The sequence below is a fragment of the Mandrillus leucophaeus genome, unplaced genomic scaffold, assembly GCF_000951045.1.
Source record: "Mandrillus leucophaeus isolate KB7577 unplaced genomic scaffold, Mleu.le_1.0 Scaffold96, whole genome shotgun sequence".
Taxonomy (NCBI): Eukaryota; Metazoa; Chordata; class Mammalia; order Primates; family Cercopithecidae; genus Mandrillus; species Mandrillus leucophaeus.
In genome coordinates, this window is record NW_012110474.1 from 3,058,009 (window position 1) to 3,085,164 (window position 27,156).

Here is a 27,156-nt window from a genome sequence, read left to right on the forward strand (position 1 = left end):
TCAGTTCCTGAAAATGGTCGCCTTGCCCCTGAAGCCCTCACTCCTACCCATCTGTTCTAGTTGGTATGGCAGAGCCCCTCTGGGTGATACCCCTGGGACCTCACCCAAGCTGGCCAATCATAGTCCTTCCCTTGAGAGATGACTGGAGACACAGAAAAGTGTGGTGTCTCCATAGACTGACGGATGGCATGTGTGAAACTTGGGGTGTGTTGAGCTGAGGGGCAGAGGACAGCAGTCTGCACCAAGGCAGGAGACGACGATGTGGTGAGGGTCACCAGTACAGGCTGTGGATTCACACTCGCTCTCTTACTACAATAGCTGTGTGACATTGGACACATGTCTTTACTTCCCCAGACTTCCACCTCTGAAAAACAGAATAATTTTAGTTCAGATTGTACAGAGTTGTTGTAAAAATAAATTTTTACATTTATTTGTAAAAAATAAATAAATTTTTACATTTATTTGTAAAAAATAAATAAATTTTTACATTTATGTTGTCCTGACAACATTCATGTTTTTGGATTTGTGTCATTCCCAAAGTCCAAGCATGGATTCCATTGGATTCCATGAGACATGCTCCTCCCCCATATTCTTTTTTTCTGCAGTTGTATTGAGCTGTAATGGACAAATCTCTCCCACATCCTTAAAATAAAATTTCTGCTTTGCTTAAGCTAATTTGGATTGGGTTTCTGCTAACTGCCTCCAAACGAGTTCTCACTTGTATGCCACCTTGTTTGGGAGTCTGACTTGTCTTCCTCCCTATGCAGAAGGCCGGGTCAGCTGCAGGAGCACCTAACCCTTGCAGACTCTTCACAGGCAATGGGCATGGAATAGGAGAATGCAGATGGACCAACTGTAGCAAAGATACTATCTTTAGTGAACATTCGCTATGTTTGGGGATGCCTATCACCCACACTCTCTTCTTACTTGGGAATAAACCTCCCAGAATATGCATCTTGGAGGGACATGCAGCTCCATCTCCTATGATAGGATCTGGAAGTTACCACATCAAGCTTTTCTCCAATCCTAGGCAATCTATGCACTGTGTTCTTCTCTGAATTCTAGGTAGATAAGAACATGAAGACCCAGTGCCTAGCACTGCTGCCAACACAGTAGATAATAATTGTCTGTTGAACAAATGAATAAGGGAGCCAGTGGATGAGTTAATGCGGAAGCAGTAAACCAAAGCAGAATGAGGAGTCCGCTGCTCATGGGCACCAAGAAGGCAGGTGTTTGCCCTGGAATGTCAGCCCTGCCGTGAGCTCGGTAATGGAGAAAGCACAGGGCTGATGATCCAAAAAAATCTACTCATCACAAAAATATGAGGTTATTTGGTCTGGTTTTCCCTGTGAGAAACGTTTACAAGGTAAACCTTCAGTTAAGGTAAAGAGCACACCTTGCCTGAGACAGATACGCGCTGTGAACTGGTCACTGATGGAGCAAGTTGTGACCCTGTTTGATGGTGGAGCGAGATGCACCGACACAGTCAAAGGACAGCTAAGAGTTCATCACTGGCATCTGTGGGATTTCTGACTCTTCGCTCTGCGTTCATCCAGCTCAGCTCCCTCGGGCCCCTGAAGGGACAGACTCGGCCACACCTTGCTCATATACATTTGGATGATGTGGCTCATCTCTCAGGGCCTTCAATTCTGATATTCCCCCACTCTTTATTGAATCCAAAACAAAGAAGGAGAAGAACCATTTCTGACAATGTTTGTCATCTACAGAAATAAAATTACATTTCTGTTGCTTGTTTGTTTGCTTGTTTGTTTGTTTTGTTTTCCTGCTGCTTATTGTATCGGGGAAGACAGATTTCCACCAGTTTGGGATCCCCCAACTAACTGGTGTTTGAAACCGGCACTGTGGTGGGGGGGGCCCTGAAGGCTCGTTTGAGAGGTAGGCAGCCATCTTCTGGGGAAGCGGGACAGAGGCATAGAAGCCAGTCTGACTATGCCTCTGGGACTGAGATGAAGTAAGAAGCAGGCACACAGCAGGACCTCTGATTCACAGGCTTCCAGTGAGTGGAACTGCTTTCCACAGGGCAACTCCAGTCTAGCTCAGGGCTGTCAGGCTGCAATGCTCCTGCAGATCACCCAGGCATCATGATTGGGGTCTGGGTGGGGCGGGAAACTCTGCCTTTCTAACCAGCTCTGGCGGTTCTCAGACCCTACTTGTAGTCAGAGGTTCAAGCGCCAAGGTGAGCAGCAACATGGTTATTTACATAACAATTTCCCAGAGTAATTTCCAGTACAGCAGATACATTCAATAAAGGAAGCCTGGAACAGAGAAGAAAAAAATCCTTTCACACATGAGCATCCCCACTTGCCTGAAGCAGTGGCTCTCAGCTTTGGCTGCAACTAGAATCATGTGGGGAATTTACAATATCCCAGTGCTCAGGCCCCATCTCAGACCCATGACATCAGCGTCTCCAGGGGTGAGACCCAGGCGTCAGGATGTTTTAAAGCTCCCTGGGTGATTCCAATGTGCAGCCAGGGTTGAGGCTGGCTACCCGAAAGCAACCCTTTCCCATGAGTCACTGGCATTAACTGCCAGCTCCTCCTCCCACTGTTCCTTCAGCTGGCTTCCTGTGCCTGCAACGGTGACTTCGCAGGCCTGCTAGAGCCATGTCCCCCCTTAGATTTGAAGGTGTCAGTCGTCAACCCACTTGGCATGGAGTCTATTTCTATGAGCATCTAGGTCTCTGCTATCTGCTGGGACACAGCTCCCAAATTATGTTCTGCACAACACAAATGCCACAGAGATGCTTGTAGATGCTATTTAAAACAGGGAATAAATGTATTTTTATTAAAGTAGTTTGGGTTAAAGTCAGCCAGATTTATTTACTGAGAGACTTCTCAAATCCTTTAATTACCCAGTGCACTCATCCCCAGTAGGAAGACATGACAGGCAACATTTTCCAAACAAATTTGATCATGAAAACTTTTTTTAAAGAAAAGAAAAATCCAGGAAACAGGCTTTGGAACACACTGCTCTCTCAGGGTATAATTTAAACTTTAAACTTTTTGGATGTTCCCCAATATTTTCAATATCGTTATCAATCAATTTTACTCAATTGACTAGTGTTTTTACAGGTAACTACTGTATGCTGTCTGTGCTGTATTAGGTACTGGGAGATAAAATTCACATGAAAGTATTAGAAAATAGCTGCACTGAACTGAGTTGCATTTTTAAAACAAAATAACATTTTTTTTTTTTAAATTAAGCAGTAAAAGAGAAGGCTACATAAGTCAAAGAGGTCTTTGTGGAGGAAGTGGTGCTTTCTTTGAAGACCTTGAAGAATGAGTCGGGTCTACATGTGCAAGAGAGCAGAAGGACAGAAATTTACTTTTAGGAAATGGCATGAGCCAGAGCCTAAGAGCAGGAATGAGTACAATGGGGTGTGATATGGGGATAGGGCATAGGCAAGAGGGACAGTGAGTGGACCAGCCTCAATACAGTATCAATGGGAATACTGAGTGTATGCAATAAAAAATGACCTTATTCATAAGGCGATACCCAGTTTTCCCAATGAGATAATTTTTAAAGTAAAATTTTAGTAACCGACCTGAATGTGTAAACTGATAAGGAGGTAGATGAACTAGTCGACATCTCCTTGTAATATTTATTAATGTAGTACCCATGCTGTCACAGACTGAATTCTCCAGAAACAGATGCTGAGATGGAGTTTGGAATGTGAAATACTTTTCAGAGATCAATACCTGTCAAAGAAAGAGAAAAGAAGCAGGATTTAGCAGAGGAAGATATTAAACTGTGATACAAGCCTGACAAAGACTCCACCAACCCTGCTGGAAGCTCTGGAGCAAATGTTGCCTACCAGAGTTACCCTCAGTGAAGCCAAAGTGGCCAGGGCTTTATGTCTTTACCTTGCTTGGTCACCTGATGTGGACTGACCCAGTAGTGAGACTTCAGGCTAGCAGCTAATCCTGCTGAGGAATGCCCTGATGGTGTCAATGTGTGGGCAACAAGGCTTTCCTTGAATGCACATGCTTGTTTACAGGCATATCTTATACAACATACAAACACTGCTTTTCTCCATTCTCACATTTTATGCATCAGTTTTCGAAACTCTTCTCATGAATCACCATCATCCCTTAAGGCCATATTTTGAGTCATCTATCACAATTTTACAGAGTACCTCATCTCTACGGTCATCCAAGGTGTTGGATATATGGCATGATTTCAATCCATGTATGAAGTTGTTATTAAATATTTTACCCAAGCCACAATTTACCAGTTCTATCCCATTAGATTAGTTTTTATAACCTTCTTCCTGTAATTGCATACTCATGATCTCCATAAAGTACCTTCTTACTGTATTTTTAAAGTAATCTTGCAAAAACTTTAATCTTTAAAATCACTTTTAAAATCTTAGAAGTAAGGTCATGCTCCCAGAAGTAATTACTAGTATTTGATGTCTTTTCCTACATTTTTTTTTTGTTTGAACAGCTAACCTCAATAAGCATCCTCAATCAGTCTAAAATGTGATCCCCAAGCAGTGCTTTTTTTTTTCCCCCCAAATAAAGTAGTAGAGAAAATACACACATTACCAGTGCTTTTTCAAAAGGCACCCAACTTTGTAAAGACACATCTAAAGTGACTTTCTATTTGCCAAGAGATGATATTAGGAAAGAAATCTTGATTAATATTTTTGGTATACATGCCAAGTTTGTCCGGGTGACATGAGGCCAGGTCACCGAAGCCTGAAGATAAAGGAGAGTCATTTAGATGGAACATCACTGTGGTTATGAAACAGGAAAGTAGCCTGATAAACATCATCTTAGGAAATTCTCTGCAGCTGAAGACATTCTTAAGATGTGTTTGGGGAAATATTGTGGAAACAAGTAGTCATCTCATAACTGTTATAATTAGAAGTTATAATAGCTTGGACTTTAGGGATGGCACAGGAAAGGAAATGAAAGAAGTTAATGGAAACACATTTCTAAAGAATTAATAACCTTGAAGGCATGTTGGATGATGGAAGCATAGGAAAGAGAAGAGCCAAACAGGACTTTAAGAACCTAAAAGGAATACTTTATTTTTTAATTTGCTATTGTTATTATTACTATTTTATTTTTATTTTTGAGACACAGTCACGCTCTGTCATCCAGACTGGAGTGCAGCTGTGCGATCTTGGCTCACTGCAAATCCGCCCCCCAGACTCAAACGATTCTTCTGCCTCAGCCTCCAGAATAGCTGGGACGACAGGTGCCCGCCACCACACCCGGCTAATTTTTGAATTTTAGTAGAGTCAGGGTTTCACCATGTTGGCCAGGCTGATCTCGAACTCCTGGCCTCAGGTGATCCACTCATCTCAGCCTCCCAAAGTACTAGGATTATAGGCATGAGCCACCGCAAGCAGCCTAAAAGGAACACTTTAAATATGTGGTCAGTATATCCCTGAGGAATGCTTTCATCATAATTTTATAATTAAAATTTTCTAGTTGATGAATTTCTTGAAGAGATTTTAAGTTAGCCATGCAGAAGCCACCACAGGACACAGGGCCTGCCTGCACACCCACCCCCTGCTCCAGCCATGGCTTTTTCTCAGAAACCAGAATCAGACGCCTTTTTCCCTGCTGTCAGCACTGACCACCCAATGTAAGATAATCCCGATAAGTCACTGCAGGAGCCTAAACTGCATTGCAGCCTCTGCATTCGCAGCGGCCACAGAATTCTCAGATGTCTCCCATGTTCCAACCTTCCTGGGCCATGTTACTGTCCTTAATCTTGCAATCACCATGAGAAAAGTCTTTACTTGTCAGCCTCCAGGGCTGGTACCTTTTTATTACTGTGATTTCCACATTTAGCATATGAAAGATGATCCATATAGGAAGGTAGTCTTTGATTAGGTGATTAGTTCATTGGTTAATCAAGACCAAAGACAGAAACCTAGGCAGCCTTCTGATCTGCTCTCAAGTATACACCCAGCACGCCTCAGACCGCAGTGTGCACACAAATCATCTGGGGGAGCTCGTTAAACTGCAGGTTCTGAGGAAGTAGGGCTGGGGTGGCCCTTGGAATCTGCATTTCTAATACGCTCCCATGATGCCATTTCTGCTGGTTGAAGGACCACATTTGTGTAGAAAGGTCTTCCCTATAAAGGGTAGCAGAGAGCCACTGGGAACTGACCTTGCCAAGCAGTGTATGTGCACAGAATGTAGATCAGGGAGGTATTCATGGTGAATTCAGAAAAGCCAGGAAGCTAAAGGGGATAGGGACTTCAGAGTAAGCAGACTCAATCGGTAAGCCTCACCTAAGAAGCCCTATAGCCAGGATGTGGAGGCTACATTGACAGTGAAATTATAGGAGCTGGGGAAGCCTGCAGAGCAGCTGTCAGTCTCCTGCCTCTCAGAGGAGGGTGTGGAGGAGGGGCACCAATTTTGGCAAGAATGAGGACTACTTTATTATGGAGAACTCCCTAATTATGCAGTTAGAGAACAGTGTGTGGCACATTCCAGAGCCTACACGGCTCGCATAAGGATTCCACTGTTAATTTTAAAAAGAGAAATAGCAATGCAACTTTCTTAACTCCCACACCATTCACACATTGAATTTGTGTGCCAACTCAAAGCGTACCCACTGGAAATGAAAACAGACTTAAAGCCAGCTCTCAAACTGAAGCTTGTCAAGCTGCAGATATACAGGGGAAGGGATATACAAGGGAAGAGATACAGAGAGGAAGAGATAGATATGCAGGGGAAGAGATATACAGGGGAAGGGATACACAGGGGAAGGGATACACAGGGGAAGGGAAAGACAGAAGAAGGGATAGACAGGGGAAAGGATAGACACGGGAAGGGATAGACAGGGGAAGGGGTATACAGGAGAAAGGATAGACAGGGGAAGGGACAGACAGGGGAAGGGATATACAGGGAACAGGATATATGGGGAACGTGATATACAGGGGAAAGGACAGACAGGGGACAGGATATACAGGGGACAGGATATACAGGGGAAGTGATATACAGGGGAAGGGATATACAGGGGACGGGATATATGAGGGAAGGGATATACGGGTGAAGGGATATATGGGGGATGGGATATATAGGGGAAGGGATAGACTGGGGAAGGGATAGACAGGGGAAGGGATATACAGGGGATGGGATAGACAGGAGAAGGGGTATACAGAGGAAGGGATAGACAGGGGAAGGGATAGACAGGGGAAAGGATATACAGGGGATGGGATATACGAGGGACAGGATATACACGGGAAATGATATACAGGGGAAGCGATAGACAGGGGAAGGGATATACAGGGGATGGGATATACAGGGGATGGGATATACAGGGGATGGGATATACAGGGGACGGGATAGACAGGGGGAGGGATATACGGGGGAAGGGATATATGGGGGATGGGATAGACAGGGGAAAGGATAGACTGGGGAAGGGATAGACAGGGGAAGGGATAGACAGAGGAAGGGATATACAGAGGATGGGATATACAGGGGAAGGGATATACAGGGGAAGGGATATATGGGGGATAGGATATACGGGGGAAGGGATATACAGAGGAAGTGATACACAGGGGAAGGGATAGACAGGGGATGGGATATACGGGGGACAGGATATCCAGGGGAAGTGATAGACAGGGGAAGGGATAGACAAGGGAAGGGATACATGGGGGACGGGATATACAGGGGATGGGATATACAGGGGACGGGATATACGGGGGATGGGATATACAGGGGAAGGGATATATGGGGAAAGGGATATATGGGGGACAGGATATACAGGGGAAGGGATATACAGGGGAAATGATACACAGGAGAAGGGATAGACAGGGGATGGGATATACGGGGGACAGGATATCCAGGGGAAGTGATATACAGGGGAAGGGATAGACAGGGGAAGGGATATATAGGGGAAGGGATATGCGGGAGACAGGATATACAGGGGATGGGATATACAGGGGATGGGATATACGGGGGAAGGGATATATGGGGGAAGGGATATATGGGGGAAGGGATATACGGGGGATGGGATAGACTGGGGAAGGGATATACAGGGGAAGGGATAGACAGAGGAAGGGATAGACAGGGGAAGGGATATATGAGGGATGGGATATACAGGGGCTGGGATACACAGGGGAAGGTATATATGGGGGAAGGGACATACGAGGAAAGGGATATACGGGGAAAGGGATATACAGGGGAAGGGATATAAGGGGGAAGGGATAGACAGGAAGGGATTTGTTTTCTTTCTCTCCTTTCAAATAAAATTTTTCTCTCTGCCATTTAAAATTGTTACATCAGATATCTATTTGTTAAACCAAAAATGGCAGAACTCGGTCTCCTAACATAGGGCCCTTAACATAGTAAGCTCTCCATCAATGTATTATCGCACGAGTGGTCTTCTGTGCATTTACACAGTATCCAGTAAGAACAGCTTTGCAAACATACCCACATCTGGATGCTTTCCTGAGCACTTGGGTCAGATATGGTCCCTCCCTTTGCAAATACTAGCAGGCAAGGCAGATGGAACTAGTAAGTTAGAAGGTGTCTCTGGAGCAAATGGAGACAGCGAACAATGAGACACCAAATCTGATCGCCAGTCCCTGGCCACTCCTGCCAGCTTTGTCCTTGTGGGGCATCTAACTCTATAGAGCAAGTGCTTTCAAAGTCTCTTGACTGGATTCCCAGGAAGAAAAATATTTTATACCAGATCCCAACACACACACCTGAAACAGCTGTATGAAATCATAGTCACCCATGTTACATAGTCACCCCATTTCTGAACGATGGTCTCTTTAAATGCATCCTTCAGACGATACCCTAGCTACACTTTTTTTATGGAGTTTTCTTTATCTTACAAAAAAACTACATGGCAGCTTTTTAAATCTCCCAGTACTTTAAGCATCAACTTAGTAATTCCTTTTCCCATTGCCATTGCTGCTCAATGCACTGCTTCTGTTATTCTTCTCCTCACCAGTGAATTTTATTCTTCTCTTTTAGAACCTGGGGAAGCGATTAGCACGGTGATGAGTAGCATAGGCTTACTTCCACTCCTGTGTCACCTTGGGCAAGTTACTAAGCCTCCCTGTTCTCAGTTTCTCATCTGGAAAAGGATAATAATAATAAGGCTACCTGATAGGTCGGTCGCAAGAATTGAATGTGTTAATACAGACACGGAAATTAGAGTATTGCCGAGCGTCGCAGAAGGCACCTGCTGCCACAGCTGCTGCTACTGCTCAAATTCTCCCCTCCAGGGGAAGGTGCCCACTGTGGGTAGCCTGTGCTTGAGCCTCCAATGCTTATGTGTTGAGCCTGGACAGCGTCCTTTCCCATTGGTTGACAATCATGCTGCGTGCTACTTGCAACTTGCATTTTTCTGACCAGTGGAGTTAATATTTTAAGAGCACATATTCCTTTTCTTTTTAACATATCTAAAACATATTATTTAACACGAATGACTTCAGAAGATACTAAATCTAGTTTGGACTTTATTTGATCACAAGTGGCTATTATTGAAAATATGCATTTTTATAGAAGGCTGGTATTGCAGTGATACCTCCTGTCAGCTACATGTTCCCTTTAACAGGTGAGTCCACTTTCCATTTTTACCCTAAAATATTGCTGTAGGGCTGGGATCCCGGAGAAGCAGGTTTGTTAAAAGAATGAATAAAATTCCCAAATGAAGGAGACTCTGTTTCAAGACCTTCTTAATGAATAACGTGCATACACTTGGGTGCATGTGTTCGGGGACATTTTTTCTGGCTGCTCTGGGAACACTGCTTTTTAACTATGTTCCAGATAATTGCTTTTACACAAAAAAGGCATCTCAGTAAGTGAGGTGCTGTGATATGTGGTTCTCACAGTATTTCATGAGTGTGCACAGCCACTTTCCAACCTGATTCTAGCAGAGTGCAGAGACTTTTTAAGCTTTCATTCACTTATTCTTCCAACAGAAGAATTACCAAGCACCTGACATTCCAGGCATGATGCCAGGCGGTGAAAATAAAAACAAGCGTGTACACAGGGAACTTTATAGTTGTCCAGTACTTTTGGGTAAACTACCTCACTTATTCCTCTAAACAGCTCTGTGAGGCAAGTGATCTTGTTCCCATTTTACAGACAAAAAAGAGAGATCATGCACAAGAGAAATAAAAGGAAAAGAAGGAAGTACTGTGTTTATTAACTGACCAAAAGTCCTCGACGTCCCATCCCTGTTGGCATTTACAGGAGGACAACACACTCGAAGGGCGTGGACCTTGCTCTATGACTTGTCCCGCACAGCACTGCATGCAAAAAGCCACTTAGTAAGTACTTTGGAGGAAGATCATTTTGATGCTGGTGAGAGTTCAGGCCATCTCTGGGAACGGGAAAAAGGATGGTAATGAACTCCAGGAACCAGAGGAAAGGAGAAAATTAGACAATGGTCTGGGTAACGTGAGAAAGGCAAGACTTATAGGAAAGTAATGAAGTTTATTTTTGTCTAGGGGAGAGGACAGACTGACAGAGAGGAGGTCAGGGGTTAGACAGAGAGGCCTTAGCACACAGAGAGCAGAGACTTAGGATCCAAGGACAGTTTCCAGGATGTTATAAATGGGCCCTAAGGAAAAGGAAACACACTTCTCCATGCCTTCACTGGCAAGTTCTAACCAGCAAAATGGTTCCAGATTTCTGACCGCATTTTGCATTAGTTTCAGTCTCAAATTCGAAGCAGAAACTGCCCTAAATTCCTCCGTTTCTCAATATGTCCTGTTTCTGTTGCATCGGGGAGCTAAGACACTCCTTACTGATGATTTCGCAGATGCTCAACCATGGTAGCTTTACAGATTAATCAATGAGCCAAATATTTATTGGAGATCTGCTGTGTGTGCACCACGGTGAGGACCAGTGACATTCAGATGGGAGGCGTGGCTGACAGCACACACAGCATGCTGGCGGGCAGCGACACGCCTTCCAGACATACACTTGTGTGAGAGCCAGTAAAGCAGGTTATGCCTGAGTGGGAAGAAAAATTTGATAGGTCGGGTGGGGCCATATCAGAAAAAGCCTGAAGAGGGAGAAGAGTGGGTTAGGAGCCTTTAGTTAAAGTCTGACAACAGTAGGTGTCCAGAAACTATTTGTTGAGTGCATACCTGCATGAATGATTTCAAGTAAGCATGTTGTCCCAGACCCAGGACACAGTTATACTCTCTAAATCATTCAGTCCTAAGTGTCCAAATTGTGCCCAAACACAATTATGACATTTACATCTTTGTGGAATTATTCTGAGACTGTGGATGGACAGAGGTCTAACCTTTCCATGAGGCCAATGATCTTTTGCCTCTCTGGATCTACTGGATCACTTGGAAACAGAGGAGTAGACGCTGGAAGAATACAGTGCTTGGTACATAATGACCAGGCCATGCTAATTGCAGAATAATAGAGAAACAGATTCTCCTTCCACTCAAAAATGTTCCCAGGGCAAGCAGCCACAGAGGACACGGAGGCAGAAGGCCTACTAAACAGGCCTCTTCTGTAAAACAAAAAAAAAAGTCCATACTGGCCGCCACACCTTAAATTGCATGATTCCTTTTGCCTTCCTAACTCTCAGATGCTTTCTAGTCTATCTCATTTATCTTGACAGTCAAAGACATAGAATGGGTAGAACATTTGTAGAGCGAGCAGTAAATTAGCCGGTTTCTGAATCTTAAACAGTAAAGTCTTTCAGATGAAGAATGTGCTGGTTTAAGGAGGATGCCTCCTAAGCAAAGTCTTCAGCAGAAGAAATGTCTTCAGAAACCTTCCTGGACAGAACTACAGGCATCTTACATTTCTCTCATGTTACTCATCCTGCCTTCTATCTGTACCCACACCAGAACACATCTGTCAGACCCTCAGACCAGTTCTAAAGCAGCTGCCTCTTCGTAGACGAGCCCAATCTTAATCATTCCAACATAGTAACAAGAGAAAACCTACTTGGGCAGAGGTCCTTGCCTTAACGAACAAGTAGTCTGCAACCACCACCAGCAGAGGGCGATGTCCAAAACGGCTGCGGTGAATTCAGCATGCTGCACACAATGGAAACATAATTCTTCCCATAGATCCCTTAAATGTCTTTCCATTAAATTTGTCTGAACTGCTCTTAACCTCAGAGCAGTTAAGAACATCAAGGCCTTTCTTCGACAGCCCTTCCCTTTCCCACAATGCGAGACTCCAGCAGTAAGACGCTTGAGAAGGGAAACGTGTAACCAATAGAAAGGCTCAAGCATTTCCACAAAGACTCCATGTTTTTGCGCTTTCTCTGTGCCACGTGACCGAATGATCATTTCACACTGGTGTAAGTCTCTGGCTTCTCTGGATTCCATACTTCTTAGATGTATCAGTTGGGTTTGCATTTTATTTGTCTAATATAAAGGAAGGAGATGCCAGTAGCAACTTTTAGATATAATCATTGAGTTCAAATCCAAAACCCATTACCCTGTCCAAGCTTCATGGACTTTGGTATCTAGGGAGATATCCCAGAGGTCATTGCTCTGTCGCCAGGCTGGAGTGCAGTGGCACAATCTCAGCTCACTGCAACCTCCACCTCCTAGACTCAAGCGATTCTCCTGCCTCAGCCTCCCGAGTAGCTGGGACTACAGGTACACACTACCACACCCAGCTGATTTTTGTATTTTTAGTAGAGACAGGGTTTCACCATGTTGGCCATGATGGTCTCGATCTCTTGACTTTCTTAAAGTGAGTTCTGAGGACTGGATGGAAGGAAGGAGGGATTGAAAAGAAGAGGCAGGCAACAGCAAAGGCAGACTGAAGCCAAGTTCTCCTAATTTTTGCCTCTTGGAGGACAGTAACCCCCCCCAGTCCAACCTGGGAATTCACCACCCAGACACATGATACTGAAAGCTCCCACGAGGCGGGTGGCAGTCCTCTGACCTTTTCACCAAGAATTAGAATCTACACATTGATCTGCAGCATGTCATTTAACTGGGACTATCTACTCTGTGTATCAGATATCTTGCCTCTCAAGATGTAGTGTTTAAAGTCCAATTTGAATGCTGAGATTTTTTTCTATGAGAGACATTTTTGGAATCTGCCTTCTAATTTAGGAAGGACAATCTCAGCTTGTACTTGATTTCCAAACAATAGCAGCAATAGCTCTCCTACTCTGGAGGCAATTATAGAATTTTATCTTGGGTAATCTTTTATCACTAGTGTTAACTGCTGTTGCAAGCACTTGGCTGCAAGTACCCATGCACAACAGGATGTGGTTAGACAGTCAAAATTCATAGATCTTGGTAGCCTTATGGGGCAAGATGGAACAGGGTGTCTGAAAACCCCCACCAAGTATATGCAGGTTTTACTGACAATGTCAAAACATGTGGTTTAATTCAACCTATGTATTTAATGCCTACCATTTACAAGGCATCGTGTTTGGTGTTATGGGGGTTAAATAAATTATCAAGTCAGCCCCTGCTATAAAATGGGGGTATAACGGCTAACAGACTCAGACTGAAATAAGCCCTGTTTAAGCTCCATTCTGGAAGGTGTGTGGTTTTCTGGGTTCTCTCACTTAGGCCACTGAGTAGATTTGAATTATTAAGTAAGGTCAGCTCCATCCAGGCAACCAACTAAAGTGACAACTGGGAGGGTTATTTAATTAAGGACCTTAAGAATGTACCAAAAGCAACCTTTGGGAAAAGATTGGACCAATACACCAGAATGAGAATTTGATGCCTGTTACCACACCACTCATGTAGAAATCCCTAAATCTACAACTTCAGATGGTAGACATGGGTCTCTGAGAGGCAATCCCACCTCCTTAGCATCCAGGAACTAGTGAAAACCAGTTCATGACCATAGGGCTTGGGTTCTGGTGTGCCCAGGCTCTCCCTGGCCGCCCCTCCTGGTCCTGTCCTGCCTCTCTCCAGGCTGGGATGTGTTTCTGGCCCTCTACTGCACACTCTGCACCATGCTGGCTGCCCCTGGATCTCCCCTTCCCATTTGGGATTGGCTTCTCTCACAAATGAGAGTTGTCCTGGGCGTGCTCTCTGCCCTACCAGTGCTCTGGGCCATCTGTGCCTTTAGTAAGATGAGAGAAGGGAGAGTGTGAGCAAAAGTGTGATTTCCAGTATTTGGAGACTGAGATAAAGAAGGATTCTGCCTGGAGAAGAACCAGACTCCAGATGCCCCCTGTGTAAGCCATGACACGTCCAGCAGCTGGTTTTCCAGCTTGACCTTTGACCCCAGCTACACGTAGGTCAGGTAGGGCAGGGGGCGAGAGGCATTGCACAGCAAATCACAACAGAAGGGGCACAGGAAGGCAGCCATTTTGGTTTTCCCTCACTCTACCTTCTTTGAATCCTCCTCATCGCTCAGTAACAGGAAAGTACTGCAATCTCAATGCCATCCACATGTATCCATAGCACTGCTTCTTCTAAGATATGAAACTGTACCCAGGACTTTCCATGCACGGTAATCGGCGTTCATCAATACTAAAAGCTGAGTCTTCACCACCACCTTGCTTTCTGGTCTCGGGCCTCTGTGGCCTGCTCACGCCCCTCCAGAGGTCTATCACACTTTTGTAGTGACCCAGCTTATGATAACAAGACTGTGAGCTCCAAGAGGGCAGGCCTGATGTCCGACATGGTCACAGGTTATTCCTGTGCCCAGCACACTGCCAGGCACAATAGGAGGCCTTGGTAGTTATTTACTGGTTAACGAATGCAATAATAAGTCATTTGCTTTCCAGTTAGTCCCTGGGTAGGAGGAATCATGCCATCCCCTGATCCTGCATAATGTCCCAATGTAAATCCTAAAGCCCAGAGGGGAGCCATCAAAACTGTCACAAATACAATTTGAACACTCAAAAGCACATAAAATCTGTCATAAAAATTGGGAACCATCTTCCATAGTTCTGTTCTCCTGTGATGTACTTTTTTCCGTGAAGGTAGGAAATGAAAGTGAATAAATACTCTGGGCTCCACATAATTAATGACAGCTGCAACTACCATAGCCATGCATCAGGGGCGACAGAACAGAGCTAGGTTCAAGACCTGGCTCTGCCATTTACTAACCAGCAAGTAATTGTTATAGGTGAAGTTATGTCCTCCTAAGGTCCTAACGCTCAGTACCTTGGAATGTGACTTTACAAGGAACTAGGGCCATTGCAGATGTAATTCATTAAGCTAAGATGAGGTAATACTACAGTAGGCTGGGCCCCTAATCCAATAGAATTGGTGTCCTTGAAACAAGGGGGAATTTGGACACAAAGACATGCACATATGGAGAATGCCACGTGAAGACGAATCATGCTGCCACCAGCCAACGAACCACCAAAAGCCTGGAGAGAGGCCTGGAACAGATCTTTCCCTAGCATCTTCACAGGGAGCACAGCCCTGCTGAGACTGTGATTTCAGACTTCTGGCCTCCAGAACTGTAAGACAATACATTTCTGTTGTTTGGGCCACCCAATTTGTAGTACATTGTTATGGCAGCCTTAGATGACCTGTGGCAAATTAACCTCTTTGTGCCTCAGTTTCACTTTTTTAAAATGATGTTAATAATGGTCCCTACTTTATGGAGTTGTTATGAGAATTAAATTAGTTAATACTTGCATGGTGCTTAGAACAGTCCTTGGCTCAGAACACCAATGACGTCTCATAATGTTCAAAATTATTTCCTATTCTATGTGGCAGTGATGGGAGTAGATGTCCCAAATTCTGACATAATAAGTTCAATTTACAACCCATTGTTGTGTCGGGACATTTCATAATTTATCTTCAGTGCAGAGCACGGATACACAGAAGCACTCAAGAAGCACACAAGAGCGATGAATGTGAGGTGGCTTTGCAATTACTTGGATTCACTAGACACTGAGCAACTTCCCCATGCATGGTGCAGAGCTGTGGTACTCACACGGCCAGGTGTGACTTACACGGAAAAGTATTTTATGTTATTTTATTGTTTCCTAACACTGAAACTTCAAAAGCAAAAATGATTCTAGATTTTCATCACTTTCTCTTGAGCATTTCCAGCGTTCCTGTAACTTATACAACCTGGGAAATTCAAAAGAGCAGGAAAACTTTTAAGGGAAAAAAATAAGAATGAAGGACTGAAACAGCTAATAGGAGAGAGACTGAGGCCAAAGAAAATTCAAGAATTATTATTATTATTTTCATTTTAAATAAAGGATCCTCTGCTTAACCAACATGGCTCTCTCTCAGCTGTAGGCCATCAGTGAACCTTAATTAGTTAAAAGGTTTGTGGGTTCCACGGGTCTTCTTGTATAAGAGTATGAATATCTGCATTTTCCTGGCCAAAAGGACCACTAGAAAATCCTTTCAGTCATTCAAAAGTATTTATTGAACATCTATCATGTGCTAAGTACAGTTTTAGACATTGGGAATATGGCAATAGATAAAATTAACAAAAGTCCCTATCTTCATGAAACTTGTACTCCAGTGAGACAGAAAGATAAACAACCAAGTAAATAAGTCTGTATATAGTATGTCAGAGAGTTACAAATGCTATAAAGAAAATCAAAGCATGGATACGTTTGGGGTGGGGGATTTACTAGGGGTGCAATACTAGATAAGGTGGCCAGGGAGTCCTCATTGAGAAGGCGACATTTGAATAAAGATCTGAAAGAGGTGAAGGAGTGAGCCATCAGATATCTGGGAAGTGAGCAGAGGACACAGTAAGTGCAAAGGTCCTGAGGCAGAAGTGTGCTTAAAAAATTCAAGGGACAGAACAGGCCAGTGTGGCTGATATAGAATGAGAGAGGGTATGACATGGAGTTGAGGGAGGTACCAGGGGCTGAGTCACAGAGGGCCTTGAAAACACAGTAACAACTGTAGCTTCTGCTCTGAGTGCAACAGGGAGGCATAAGAAAGATCATTGGCTGCCATGCGATCTCTTCTAGACTGTGTCTGAGGCAAAGGAGGATGCAGGGAGACAGGTTAGGAGGCTGTTGCAATAATTCAAACAAGAGGTGACAGTGGCTTGGCAGCAGTGTTGATTCTGAATATATTTTGAAAGTAGAGCAAACAGGATTCACTAAGTAAGACGTGAAGTATGAAATAAAAAGAAGAGTTACAGATTATTCTAGGGTTTTTGACCTGAACAACTAAAAGAATAGAATTTTCATTTCTCTGAGACAGGGAGGACAAGGAGATGAGCAGATTTGCAGGCAGATCAGCTCTGGATGTGTAGGGTTTGAGATGCCTATCGAATATTGCATTTGTTTTCTAGGGCTGCTATAACTAATTACCAGAAACTTGGTGCTTCAAATAATAAAAACGTTATCTCACAGTTCTAGAGGCCAGGAGTTCTAACTCTATTTCACTGGGCTGAAATCGAGGTATTGGCAGGACCACACTCCCTGCCGGGGCTGTGGGATGAATCTGTTCCTTACTTATTCTGGCTTCTGGTGGCGGCCAGCATTCTTTGGCTTGTGGTTGCATCACTTCAGTCTCTGCCTCTGTTGTCACATTGCTTTCTCCTCTTCAGCATGTCAAATCTCCCCGTACCTCCCTCTTGTAAGGATACATGTGGTTGCATTTAGGGTCCACTCAGAAAAACTGGGATAATCCCTCCACTTCAAGATCCTTAATGTAATCACATCAGCTCTTTGCCATCTAAGGTAACATATAAAGGGATTAGGACATGAATATCTTTTGGAAAGAGTCATGATTCAGCCTACCACAGAGATCCAAGTGGCAATGTTGCATAAGCAATTCCCTATATAACTCTGGATTTCAGGAAGAGGTATAAGCTGAAGGTCTAAATCTATAACTTACCAGTATACAAGTAGTATTTAATGTCATAAGTCTGGAACACCTCAAAAGTGAGTGTAGAAAAATAAGATGTCCCCTCAAAAAATTAAAAATAGAATTAGCTTTTGATCCAATAATCCTACTTCTGGGTATATATCCAAAGAAATTGAAGTCTGAATCTTGAAGACATGTCCACACTTCCATGTTCATTGCAACATTATTCACAATAGCCAAGATATGGAAGCCAGCTAAACGTCCATTGACAAATGAATGAATAAAGAAAATGTAGTTTATACATACAGTGGAATATTATTCTGCTTTTAAAAAAGAAAGAAGAAATCTTGCCATTTGTGACAATATGGGTAGAACTGGAGAACATTATGCTAAGTGAAACAGACTAGACACACAAAGACAAATACTGCATGGTCTCACTTATGTGTGGAATCTGAAATAGTCAAATAATGGAATCAGACAGAGAGTAGAATGCTGGTTGCCAGGAAGGGGGAAAGGGAGAAAGGGGAAAGTGTTTATCAAAGGGTACAAATTTGAGTTATGCAAAATAAATAAGCCCTGGAGATCTACTATACAACATAGGGCCTATGACTAACAGTACTGTTATGGTATACTTAAACATTTGCTATGAGGGTAGATCTTATGTTAAGTGCTCTTACCACAAAAGGAAAAAATAATAACAGCCACAAAGGGAATGAGAGGAATCTTTTGGAGGTGATGGATAAGTTTAGAGCATTGATGGTGATGATGGTTGGATGGTTTCGCAGGTGAATACTTATCTCCAAACACATCAAGTTGTATGCATTTTACATCTACAGCTTTTTGCATGTCAATCATATCTCAATAAAGCAGTTTAATTTTAAAAAGAAAAAGATGTTCAAAAACTGGGCCTGGAGCCCTCCAATGTTCAAAGATCTGGAATACCAGGAGAAATCAGCAAAGGAAACTTAGAAGCAGCAGCTGGAGATGTGGAGGGGAAACTAGGAGGCCCCCAAGAGCCCAGCAGATAACGCTTCCAAACGGCAGAGGATAATCCAGTGTCAGATGCTAATGATAAGTCAAGGAAAATAAAATCTCTGAGCACTGGCTTTGCAATGTGGAGGACACCGCTGAACTTCACAAGAGCAGTTTGAATGCAGAGGTGGGCAAACGTCTGATTGGAGAGGTTATTAGGAAAGAATGTGAGAAAGGAATGAAAGACAGCAATCACTGACAACAAGATGCTTTGCCCTGGGAGGCACAATCAAAAAGAATCCCTTGACCCCCTAACTTTTAGAGCAGCAGAGAGAATGGCCATTGGAACTGTTCTAGTTGGAATTCCGGGATCCGACAGAGAGAAGATGGATGTCATAGTTTTCCCTACTCAGCTGTTTTGCCCAAAGTCTACCTTGTGAGTCCTTCTTAAAACTGCTAAGGTTAATTACATTCTGAAAACTCCCAATAGAAGGCTAATCCCTGACACCAAAACTCTTAACCACAACGATCAGATGGACCACACCCTCACATAAGCCCCAAACACAAGCAAAAATGCCACAACCCTTATCAATGTGCTATGCACCCCTCCCAAACACCTAAAGGCCTTTAAATGACAAGGTTTCTAAGTTGGTAGAAGTCGACGCACCTTTATGTACACACTCTGGAGACGCAGAGCTAATCAATCTCAGTCTAGGCAAGTTTCCAACTTTCTCAGGGAAGCTTATTTATGCCTAGTATAACTCAGGGCAATGAATGCAGCCCCTGATTTTAATTCCAGATTTGAGAAAGTGCAGGGCATTCCTTTAATGCTAATGAAAGAGGCACAAGTAAGTTAGCACCAGCTTTCAAGGAGTTAAAGAAAATCATAAGGTTCTCTCCTGGGTTTCTCAGGCGTACAGGAGTATACTTACCTTTTCATGACTGTGGCACTTAGGAGGACACAGGCCACGCTCAGACAAGACTGGAGGGATGATTCTCACTGTCGTTTATCGAGTGCTCGCTCTGTGATAAGTAGTGCACCAGATGTTTTTCTGTGCATTATTATTTAACCCTCACAAGAGTCCTGTGAAGTGGTTGCTTCTATTAGCCTCATTTTACAGACAGAGGACATGAGGCTCAGTGAGGTCATGTAGCTTCATGCCATTGCCATGGGAATTGCAGGTGAATGCATAAGCACGGCAGCTACAGCCTCTTCTACCCAGGACAGTGGCCTGCAGTTCAGCAAGAGAGATAGACCCAGGGCCTCCAGAAGAGGTCTGGTGTCCAGAAACCTGCATTTGAAAACGCTTTGGCCTTTAAAATTCTCCATTTAAAAAAGAACATGAGAAGCTTCATTTGCAAATCCAGAGAGAACCACAAAAGGAATAGAAGGTGTGGGGGTAAGGGGTTGCTTCTTGCATAAAAGAAATCTTGTATATATGTAGACATTCCCTTCTGGACAGAGCGGTGACATAAATTTATTGAAGGAGGTTGGGGTTTGGTTATCAGCTCAGCTGGAATACATATGTTAAAGAAGGGGAAAGAGCAAAAAGTAACTTTAACATCCCCATAGCCCATATGCCAACCAGGACTTTTTCAGTTATTATCATGGTGGCTTTTTAACAAGCTGAAATTTAACACGACACCAATACTAAATACCCCTCCAAAATAAATGGTGCATATGAGACTGAGATCTGGCATGTGAGGGCAATAGCTGTTGATTTCCAGAATGTTAATCCGCTACCTCAAGGCCAGATCTAGGTAACATTGTAAAACAAAAGTTATCCTCCATAGTTCTTTCATTATCGACACTTTCTTCATTTAGGAGTTCCCAGACAAGCTCAGGTGTTCACTCCTTCAAGTAATCCCAACTGTCGATGGCTCGCTCCCTTAGGGGGCCCCTCTATTCCTGCCCCTTCTTGCTCTCATCAGAATTTATGTCCTGGACTCAATTTTTTTCCGCTCCCTCTTAGTTGACAACCAAACTGATTTTATTGGAACGGAGAGTTAGTATTTTCAGGGAGAAGAAGCATGTTTGGGTGCCATTCAAACCACTGCCCACTGCTTTTATACAGCTCTGGACCTGTCTCTGAAATTGGCCAAGCTTTTCCCAGTCCATGTATAATTTAGTGAGAACCTGAGAAATGCGTGCTAGCCAAATGTTCATGGGGAGAACCCACTCATAGACTTACTCGTTTAAAACCATCTTCACAGCTCTAATCATTGCTGAATAGGAATTAGTTACCCAGAGCCAAATAGGTACTAATAAGACAAAAATGACTCCCTGAAAAGCTTGGTTTTTCCTACCTGTCCCCCTTCCCCCCGGCCCCTGATGCCACCGCCACACACACACAAATCCTTACACTGTCAGCCTAGTAATAAGTGTATGTGCTTTAGTACCGCACAGAACAAGGTGAAGAATCTGTTTCTGCTAACTGGGTGACTTTGAGCCACAAATTTCCTCATTTATAGGACCAAGATAATAACAGTACCTACTCCATAGGGCTTTGTGCAGATTAGAAGTAATAATAACTCATGTGAAACCCTTAGCACAATACTTGGCCCTTAGTGAACATTTTAAAAATCTTTGCCATGGTATTATCACTCCCTGAATAGTAACAGTTACACTTATATGGAGTTTACTCAGTGCCAAGCACTGTTCTCAGAGCTTTACAAAGGTTAACTCATTTAATTTTCACAACCACCTTATAATATAGATACTATTGTCCCTGTTTGAAAGAGCAGCAAATGAAGGCACAGAGGGGTTAAGTGATTTGCCAAGGTAACACAGCAAGCAAGTGGTAGAGCTACAACTCAGACCTAACTAGTCTGACTCCAGGGTCTGCACTTTTCACCACGCATTTAATGGGGGCTCTAGAAGGCACCCCAAGTTGGGCTCCATCTTAAAGCAAAGGGAAGTTGTGTTGTTGGTTGGGGCAAACAGAAAGTTGTATGTGAACTCTGTCACCAAGAGGAAAAGGAGAGCAAGCGATCCGAGAAGGCGGAGAAGACTTCTATTAGGAGAACAGAAACTCCACACTCAGGTGGACGCGAATGGTTCTGAAGTCAGCAGGTTAAGGTCCACATTTCTGTAATGTTTTAAAGTGAAATTTAAGGGGAGGATATTCCCTACCAGGAATGAACAAAAGTCACTGTGAAGTTACAGACTAACGAGACAGTCTAGAAAAAGTGCTGATGAAAAGAGGGGAGGGCCAACAGAGGAAAAAGGCCACAAGAGGGAGAAGGGAATGGAGTCGTATTCCCAGAGTCATAATTCAAATACAACCCAGCTTCTGGCAGTTTACAGCGACAGCTGATCCAATAACATCCACAATACACAATGCTCTAAGGACTTGCTTGATGTTGAAATGTTTTCTTGAATGAGATTCACAAAGGGAGTTACTGTTGTTTGACATTCCTTCAAGTTTATTAGGCCACAGTGACCTGTGTTTATCGCTGTGTGTGTATGGGGTAGCGGCAGCATCTGCCACGTGTTGCATTTATTCATGGATGAGGCTTGTCACTCCATTCGACTGCTGCTATGCCTCGTATTTAATTCATACTCAATACTTGGTGAAGGGGGGAAAAGGAAAATAAAACCCTTTGTGGAGATTTGCCTGATTTTTTTTTTTCAATAATCCTAACGAAATTTTCCCAATTTGCAATTCTTTTTAAAAGCACCTAGTCTCGTAATAAAATCTCTTTAAAGGTGCATCAAAAGAGCTGTGAACCCTTGAGATCTGCACTCAAAATTTATCCAGATAAAGTCCAGGCTGCTCCGCATTTAGCCTGCAGCTCCAAAGGCCAGGCCATTAGCTGCTGACCCTGCCAACATATCCTGGCCAGGACAAACAAAACCAAATCCAGGGTCCATACAGCGAGCGAAAGGTCTCCGGGACGTTTGTCACTCCAGCTTATATCCGTGAGTTCGCCAGTTGCCATGGGGATAGAAATCCTTCAGTGGGGAGAATAACTATTATTTTCAGTGCTGGCTACACTACTTTTGCAAATAGTGTCCATAATTTCTACCAACAAACTGTGCACCTATAACCACTTGAGAGTAGAAGGGAATGAATGAACTGCATTTCAGCTTCTCTTCCTTGCAATTTTCACTTTTGAGGAAAATTGTAAATTATAAAGCAGAAAATGGGTTCTCATTTTTCACGAGATGCAAGCTAGCCACCTACTGTGTATCATTGCCATTAGGTAATCTGGAAACTTATAGCTAGCCTGAACCGAGGCTGCTGAAGAGCTGCATGAGATCTACCAAGTGCCCTCAGTGCTTCTAGATCCGCTTCCCTGCTGATAAAGCTGAGAGTGCCTTCCTGCCCGCAGTGAATCCAACTGCTGCAAAGCAGGCTACCTGCTCCTCGATCAGCACCAAGCCAAGCCTCCGACTTCCCAGCCTCTTTCTGGGAGTTGATTTGCTAAAGGACTTCTTTGACCATACAGATAAACTCTCATTTAAATTCAGGCACATACACCCACAGGCTGATCCACAAACACACACCATGAATTGAGTGATAAATAATACATGCAGACAAAGACAACACCAGCACTTATTTGCAGATGAAAGAACACTAGAAATTATTTCTGATGGAAATATAAAAGATTAAATTCAAGCAGAGAGTGGAGGAGGAAGTATTTTTTAAAGCTCCTCAAGAAACACCCTCATTGTTTCACTTTCAAAAAGACACTTTCTGTCTTGAGTCGGGAATTCAGTGGGCATTGCATTTGGAACTTGGGCCTCAATGGGAGATGCTAATCCATGAAGGATAGAGCTTAGGAGGACAATCATAGCTTAAGTCTAGGACAGGGCACCTGGTGGTGGTCAGCCTAGCATACATCTCCTTTCTTCTGGTAATTTTCTACAGGAGAGCTATTCCCTTTCCAGTCTCACTCCATAGAGCCAATAGTGCTGTGTCTTACCATCCACCATTGTGATCCCATTGTGATGGGATCAGCAATGGGAACATGAACCAAATCATTCCAGTGAGACTCAGTTGCTAGACTTTGCTCTCTTTTCACCAAAGTTGTGAGCCAGTGGGAGTGAGCCTGGAGAGCTCATGAGTGTCAGGAAAGCCTGCCTGAAAGCACAGAGGAAAAGTGAGCTGAGAAATGGAGCACTACAGATTCCTGATCATGTAGTGTGAGCACCTGGATTCAGACTTTCCTGAAGCTGGACTGCCCTGGACATTTCAGTGACATGAGCCAATAAATTCCGTTTTGTGCATAAGCCAGTTTGCACTGACTTTCTGTCACTTTCAGTCCTGCACTCAGTAAGGTGGACTGCTGCCTCCCACTCACATAGCTTGGGTGGCATCACTGTGTGGTAGAAGCAGACCTGAGCATGAATGTATGAGGAAAGGAGATAGGGAGCTGGGGACTCATAGAGCCTGGGGGAGGTGACTGCTAGGCGTCCGGGCCTCATCTCTCTGGTGTGATTCCAGACTCACTCGGTGATTATAAAGCTCCCAAGGGGTCTTAAATTGTTAAAACTGAGATGGTCTTGGGAGCTAACTAAGGATTACTCATGGCGCCTTGATCTTAAACTTTGACAGCTTGAAGAAGCAAATATACATAAGTATGTGTAATATACATAAACATATATAGGCGCATATGTACATAGAATTACTAATAGGAAAGCAGTCTTCTTATGTATTAGTAAGAAGATGTATCCTACTGACAGGCAAAACCCACAAAAGAAAATCCAGGTTATTAATTGGTAAATTAGGGAGTAGTTATTTATTTGTTAAGGATTACACAGGATGCCAATGAAAAAATTATAGGGCAGACAAGGCCCTTGCCTAAGATTAGGGGAAACAGTTCTCAGAGGGAGAGGATCATGGCCTGGCAAGACACCTCAAAGGATGTTTAATGTAATATGGAAAATGCAATTTAAACATGCAAATTAAAACAAAAATGTGAATCAAATCAAAACCATGAGCATTGTGGGAACATACAATGCTGGAAATAGGCAAATGAGATAGGTTCTTATGAATGGCTCCAAGCAGGAAAGCTGACTGTGCATGACTAAACCGAACTATGAAAAGCTTGATATCTCCTGTGTCAGTATTTAGGGAAAGTCCCCTAGGGTGGAGGCCAGGGCTTAGGAAATTCTGATGTGTGGGAAGAGCGAGCGTGATGGCTCCTGACCTCGTGGACGGTCCAGAAGCCACACTCAGCAGATGAGCTGTTCCCCTATATCTGTCACAGATACTGCCCCCAGTCAGGCTATCTTGGACTCCTTGCCCCACAGCCAATCCATCTAATCCTTTTAGCTTCATCTTCAAATTTATATAGACTCTAACTCATTCTCACGCTGTGGTCCTGGGACAGCATCAGCCCCTGCAAGGGCTGTTGTGTCTCTTGATTGGTCTCCTCACTTCCACTCGGGCCCTCCTACAGTCTTTTCCATCAACAAGACAGTGAGCCTTTAAAAACACAAGTCAGACCCTGCCACTCCTCAGCTAGAAACCTCTCCATCTTCCCCAGAAAAAGCCATAGTCTCACCATGGCCCACAAGGGCCTCCGCTCTGTTCCCCATGGCCCATTCCCCCATCACCTCTCTGGCCTCATCGACTCCTACTCTTCCCCTGTCGCTCTGCCAGCCTTCCAGCCCTTCCTGCACCTCCTTGAACTTCTCAGAGTCCTTTGAAAATGCCAGGGCTGAATCACTTCAGAACCTTTTACTTGCCTTTCCCTTTCCTGGAACATTCTTCCCCCAGTAGCTGCAGGCTATGTCCCTCATCTCCCGTGGGGCTTTGATAAAAAGCCTGCCATCAGCGGAGCCTTCTCTGACCACACTATCTACAATTACAAACTCACCCCAAGTACACCAAAATTGAGAGTGTTAGGAAGGAAAAAGTAATTCAATCTTTAAAAAGAAAGGAGAAGCTGGACAACTAGGGAGGTTTAGGCAGGAAGATCACTTGAGCCCGGGAGTTTGAGTTCAACCTGGGCGACATAGCAAGACTGTTTATAAAAATAATAATAAAAATAAAAATTTTAATTGAAAAACTCAGCACTTCCTGTTCCCCTTCCCAGCTTCATGTCTCTTTATAGCTTTATCACCATCAAACATATGCAAAAGCAAAATTCTTAAAGTTTATTCTGAGCACATACCAATGTTCAACGTTTTAGTCAACTTATTAATAAGGAAACCAGAAGAAAGACAAGAACTGATTCAAAGAGCATCTAAATAAACAGACTTATGTAGTCAGTCTGGGTAAAGGATATTGACGTAAGATTCCTCAATTAGATACAAGAGTAGTTACTGTTCCACAGGGCAATACAACTGTAACTTCAAATTATCTTATTTACCAAGACCACCCCCAACCCCCATGCACACACAACAAAAACAAGACATTATTACCTCATATCACTTTTTTGCAGTTTAACCTCCACATTTATAGGTTGTTAAACATCTGGTCCCTTGTTAGTTAAACAAAGTTATATCCCCTTAAGAATCAGAGGATAGTCAGGAGCTGTTTATAAAATGTGCTATCATCAGATTAAAGAAAACAGTCATCACTAGGTTTATTTCCAAGTAAGGGATAAATTACTAGTTTATACCTATCATATGTTTTGCTTGTTTATTTCTTTTTAGTTGTCCGTCTTACTCTACTAGAATGCAAGCTCCACAAAGCAGAAATTTTTGTCTATTTTTCACTGTGTTGTGCCCAGTACCCAGAATGGTGCCTAAGCCACAGAAAGTACTAAACGAAAAGTCTAATTGAATGAATGAGTTGCCAACGTTTTTTAAAATGCTACCATATGGCTATTGCTAACAGACAAGGGTGTTATCTTTTTCTTTTCTAATCTCTTACAGTGTGTGCTGTCTTGCATTGAGTAGGCTTTAATGGTCAGCAGCTGTCCTGAACTTAATGATCACTGAAAAACTTTGTAAAGTCTTGGTTTACAGACGGCTGCATAGTTTTCAAATAGTCTGGGTCTGGACCAAAGCCTAAGGGTGTATAAAGTTGAGTCAGAGGTCTGGGTCTGGACCAAAGCCTAAGGGTGTATAAAGTTGAGTCAGAGGAAGGATTTTGAACTCAGTGTTTGGCCTGCTAATTTTAGATTGACTCCCCATTTTTGCTATTTGCTCTGGAAATTCCATTCTTGTGCACCTTTGTTTTTATTATTATTATTATTATTATACTTTAAGTTCTAGGGTACTTGTGCACAACGTGCAGGTTTGTTACATATGTATATACGTGCCATGTTGGTGTGCTGCACCCATTAACTCGTTATTTACATTAGTTATATCTCCTAATGCTATCCCTGCCCCCACCCCCCTCCCCACAATAGGACAATGTGTGTGATGTTCCCCTTCCTGTGTCCAAGTGATCTCATTGTTCAATTTCCACCTGTGGGTGAGAACATGCAGTATTTGGTTTTCTGTTCTTGCGATAGTTTGCTGAGAATGATCGTTTCCAGCTGCATCCATGTCCCTACAAAGGACA